Source organism: Betta splendens, chromosome 11 (assembly GCF_900634795.4).
Source record: "Betta splendens chromosome 11, fBetSpl5.4, whole genome shotgun sequence".
NCBI classification, from domain to species: Eukaryota; Metazoa; Chordata; class Actinopteri; order Anabantiformes; family Osphronemidae; genus Betta; species Betta splendens.
Window position 1 is genome coordinate 5,484,927 of NC_040891.2, and position 5,408 is coordinate 5,490,334.

The 5,408-nt window shown below is 45.0% G+C and overlaps 1 long non-coding RNA gene across 1 annotated transcript; it reads right to left on the bottom strand.

Annotated features, from left to right (window-relative positions):
- Positions 1-3,024: 3,024 nt before the first annotated feature.
- On the bottom strand, positions 3,025-3,571 carry LOC129604822 (uncharacterized). Its single transcript, XR_008696093.1, has 2 exons — positions 3,445-3,571; positions 3,025-3,276 (listed from the first exon to the last, which is right to left on the bottom strand). It is a non-coding gene; the product is annotated as an uncharacterized LOC129604822 (long non-coding RNA).
- Between the last annotated feature and the right edge of the window lie 1,837 nt (positions 3,572-5,408).

The following is a 5,408-nucleotide window of genomic DNA, read 5'->3' on the forward strand; positions in this document are numbered from 1 at the left end:
GGTTTTAGAGGTGTTATGAGTCTTTTTCACGCGGGCATGAGTGCAAAGCTGTTCGTCACAGTAGAAGCTACTTGTCATTAGAATCAGCTGTCAGTCCTGAAGTTCTATGACATGAAGCCCAGTTCTACTAAGACATTGTGCACACAAGCTTGAGCCTGCTGTTATTTGGGTCTCGGTCTGATGGACTGGGCCTGATGGACTGGGCCTCATGGCTCGTACCTCTGGTTGCCTCAGCTCCAGCCCTTCTTTGCCTCCTCTTATGTCTGTCTTTGCATTTCTGAAGGTTAATTTCTGACTATAACCAGTATAAATATCTCTTTTGACAAAGGCCCAGCTGAAAAGGATCAAAGCGAACCTTTGCATGAGACATACTGCATTTAAACTGAGTCAAGCACCAGGTTGAAGTCTTGTGCAGGTACTTCGTGTGTGAGAGGAGACGTGTGTGTCTGTACATGGTGTTACGCAGCTGGTAGTGTGACTCATCTCATCTCCCCAAACCGCACACTATAAATGTTCGGTCACAACCTGCCCTCTCTGTTCGTGGCTCGTGTTTTATATCCGCTTTGCAGCACGTTAGGCGTTTGCTTTTAAATCAAACAATACAATAGAGTAGCAGTATACAATACAAGTAGCAGTAACATTTTGTGTGTGGACTAAAATCACGCGGGCTTTTTTTTCGTTCGTTGCTCTCAACGCGCGTCTCACACTCCTTCAGCGTGCACGGCTGATTGGAGCATTCAGTGTTTATTAGCAAGTGGATGTAAGTGCATAATGAGATAGAAAAGTGGAGACGGTGACAGCATTTCCTGTGAAGATGGAGGCTGAAACACTCCACTGACTGCAAAGCTCTGCGTGTGAGTCACTCTGCTGTGGGAGAGAGACACACAGCCGAGGCTGCAGTCTGCTGCTCTGATTGGCAGACCAGCTCCATCTCAGTGTGTGTGTGTGTGTAAGTGTGTGTGTGTGTGTGTTTGTGTGTGTGTGTGTGTGGATGCTGTATCTCTCCTTCCCTGGGTGTGTGCTGCACTGATATGATACTGTAACATCTCACCTGGAATGTTTCTCGGCTCGTACTGTTTGGATGTATTTGTTGCCGGTTGTGTGGAAAATGAATCAATCCAGATTTGTATTATTTTTTTCATTTCTATATAGCCACTTGACCAGAATAAACTTAAATGAGATATGAGATCAACCACCCACATAAACTAGATCAGTATTATGTTATTATATGCAATTTCCCCACTGTGGGACTATTAAAGGTTTTTCCTATAGATATCAAATCTAATGGTGAATCATCTGCAACCATCCAGTAATAACCTGCAATATATATATATCTACAGGTGGGTGACGTCATGTCCAGTTATAGAAGCTAAACATTTGTGGTGAGGACCTGCTTCTGGATCTTGGTTGCTCAGCTTTGAGTTATGAAACATGTTATGAAAATATGAAACATGAATATGAAATATTTACTTACTGTTTGGTTCAAATGACAATGTTCAAATTCAGCACTAAGAACGCTCCGTTGCTCTATTGCCAAAGACTTGGAACATAGAGGAACGACGGAGCCACAGGCTCAGGATCAGCTTTCTTTCGACAACAGGAAAACAGTCGGTGTGTTCGAACCACAGCAAACACAAACGTGTTGGTGGTGACGTTCCAATACTTTTGAGAGAACAGTAAACTTTATTGTTGGACTTTATAAAGTACTATTACATTAAATTCACACATTCTCACGTCTGCCTGCTCCTACTGTACCTGCCACTTGCTGCTGAATTCTCACTCCACCGCTCACCCTCCTCCTCGGCTACTTTCTTATTGCCACCCTCACCACGGCATCTGCCGCCTCGTGCATTTATGTGTCTCCGACATGTCAGTGATCTGTGTCTGCACGTAACTTTACCTCTGGGGGGGTGAGTTAATGCGCTTCCTTTAGAATCCTGCACAGCCTGGATTCGTTTGCGGAGCATCCGACGAGTTATTGTCTACATTTGGTGCAATAAACGGTCTTAAACCCTTTGACTTTCAGTGTACGAGAGCGAAAAAAACACAAAAAGCTGACTGCTGAAATTTCACTGAACGGGATAAAGATGCCGTTATCAGACAGATGTGACCATTACGGGGAGCATAAAAGTCAGACAGGGGGAAATGAATCATGTGCTATAAGAAGCGAGTCGCACCCGCCATCTGCCATTACTGTGCATTCGTTCATGCCCGAATGTTCATTTCCTCCTAAACATGCCTGTAGCTCCATTAGTAGAGATGCACCACGGTTGATGTCTCGCATCACAACATGAGGAAATGTTATTTCCATCTTAAAGCACAACTCAATCTAAACATTGGCCACGGCCCGGTTCATATGTAAACACAGCGGTGTAGAGTCCGTCAGCATGAAAGTCACGCTGAGCACGTGGCAGTTGGTGAATTTGTCTATTGACGCTGTAGGAGTCCTTCCACTTTTGCTCTCTAACATTCCAGTACAACGTGTAGTATTTTAGACAGCTTCAGCCCTCAGATGTTCTCCGCGTTCATTCAAGAAGAGGCCCCTCCGCGTCCCGCAGCCAATCAATCTCTGCTCAGCCGCTGCCGAAGATGAAAGAGGGGCTGGTGGGCAGACCGACACCCGATTTCATCAGTTAAAAAGTCTCATTGCGAGAGCCCGTCTTCCCACGTAAAGAGGAGAAATCTGATTCTCCCAGGAAAAGAAATCAAAGATATATATAGCTGCCGTATCGTCCAATCAGACGCTTTGTTTACAAATGTTACAGAGGTTCTTTTTAGTGAAATCGAGTGTTTGATTATTGGACTTTTTTCACGGACTAAACTGACATTACTTCATCCTCATTAAGGATCAAGTCAAAGAAAAAAAAAACATCAAGTTACTTCTGGGTCATTTAAAGTTGATGAGTATCACCTACATTCTGCTCCACTGAGTAATGAGCTGTAATCATCACAGGTTATTTTTAAAATCACGTCGCTATAGTTTCAAAGCAATTAAGTTCCAGTAAATGAAAACGGTGTGTAGGATGTTATTCCATGTTTTAATGTCACTCCACCAGTTTGGTCGAGACCCAAACATCCGAGGGACTCTGTGACGGAGGCTGAATCCTGAGGACTTTGTTGATCTGCTCGTCCTCCGAGCGCCTCGCTTTGACAGCGCTCCTTCAGATTGGGGTCTTGTGTGTGAATTTCAGGCAAAGCGTGCGTGTTGGACTTTAAAGGACTAGAACCAAATGACGCCGGAATGTCTGAATGGAGCATCCTCGCTGTGGTGGGAAGCTGTGGACCAGGAGGAACCGAAGCACAAAACCATAAGCTCAACGACAAACACACGGCGTCGGTGCATAAATTATCACGTTACAGTACAGGCAGCGTGTGCATTAATTAACAGCTAAGCCCGCATACATTCTAGGTGTTTACTACTGTAAATCTGCCTTTTTTAAATACCTCAGGAACAAACACATGCTGAGAATGAAGGAGCCCAAAGCTCGTCAGGCTCCAAACTTCTATTCCCGTTGTCGGGAGACGGGTGGAGACGCCCACACACCCACGCTGATTGAAGCGACAACTCACCGATCCTGCAGCGGTTGTCAAAAGCCATCGGCGTGAAACGCAGGAAGCCGACAAGCTGGCGGAGAGTGGGCGCCAACAGAAAAGAGCAAATTAAAGCAGTTCATCACAAAATAACTGCGGGAATACATTAAACATGAGATAGTATTGATGTATAACGACGTCAGAACGTCCAAGCTGGATTTTAATTTCACTTTTAATAACTTAATTTTAAAAACTAGGACGAAAGTCATTTTTCCCTTGAAATAATCTGATCTACTTTGTTGATCTATCATTGTTAAGTATTTATAAGAGGAAGGTGATAATAGAGGTAGTTAAATCCAAGGTAGCTATGAAGCTTTTTGTGTTTAATATTAGGTCTGAACTAGAACATTTGGGAAACCTGTAGAACATGTTCTTTAGGTTCTTTGGAGGAAATTTGGACTTGGAAGCCATGACAGTGTGTATGTGAGTGTGATGCTTCCCCCCCCCCCCCCCTCCCCCCTAATATACGCTGCACTGAGCTACTGAGCTAAGTAATATGGACGATAAGCTCACTTAGCGCGACAACAGAGGCCAACTCTGTCATCCCTGATAAAGATGACGAATGTAAAATTGGGATTTTCTGTGTTTATATGGAGTATAACAGTTTGACAGTGTTTTCTCTTCTACATTATATTTAAAGATTAGCCCCCCCCCCCCACACAATGTCAATTTAAAGTCAACAGACAGGAGAGTCCAAACATGGCACTCGCCTAATCAAAAGTTTGCACTGTGCAGAAGTTATTTCCCCGTTCCCCGTCGTACGGAGCCCATCAGGAGATTGGGCCCAGTCAAACACCTCGGCATATTTGCCGTCACCATTGGTTTGTTGAGCATTAAAAATGTTAATTGGAATTTTTAAAAAGGAAAGAAAATATCGCATTACCATCCCACCTCCTCCAGTCACAGGCTGTCAGAATGCAATATTCCAAATTAGATTGTATTTGGATAATCTTTTGAACTGTAATAGGTTTCCAGCCTGCAGGCATATTACTATTGGCACATCATTATTAAACAAAAGTGACACCGAACCATCACTTTGCAGGCGGCGCCAGATAAACGTTCGACACCATGCAAATAATATTAGTTCTGCTTCCAGAGTCACTGGCTTATCTCTGGGATGCTATATTGGGTTCATATCCCTGTCGGCTGGCGAGGGCCTTCTGACGGAAGTGTCTAAATTTATGAGTAGCCCATGTGTGTGAGGTGCATGTATGAAAAGGCTGCTGTGTGTGTGTCTGTGTGTGTGTGTGCCCCTACGTAACGTGTGTGTCGCACATTAGCACTTTTATATGCAAATGCTGTGTTTGTGTGCGCCCGCCCGTGGGTGTGTGCGGCCAAAAGCGCGGGTCCATTCATATGTAAATAGACAGTGCATGCGAGCCTGTGTATGCAGACGCGACCCATATCATGGCATAATGAGATCCGCCACTGTTGGTTACCCTCAGACAGTGGTAATTACGGCTGCGGTGAAGGAGCCGATGCTGAAGGCAGGACAGACGCCCGCTGACAGGCCGCCGCGGGCCACATGACGGCCCGTCCGTTCGGCGCCGGGACGGGAATGGGAATCTGTTAACGGGAATTAGACCGTCCTTCGCTCTCTAACCAGATTTGGATCCTATACCTCAAAGACGCGGGACGTTCACGGTGATTTTGCGTCAGTGACACATTGATGAAGAACTGCAATAAGGGAGAGTGTGAAAAGAGCTGAGTGAAAAGTAAACATATGCTTCAACTCCGTCAGTTTGACGCTGCCTGCAGAATCATTTCACTGTTTGAAGATGTGACAAACGCTGTAAAGAACTGGGAACAAGGGGTCC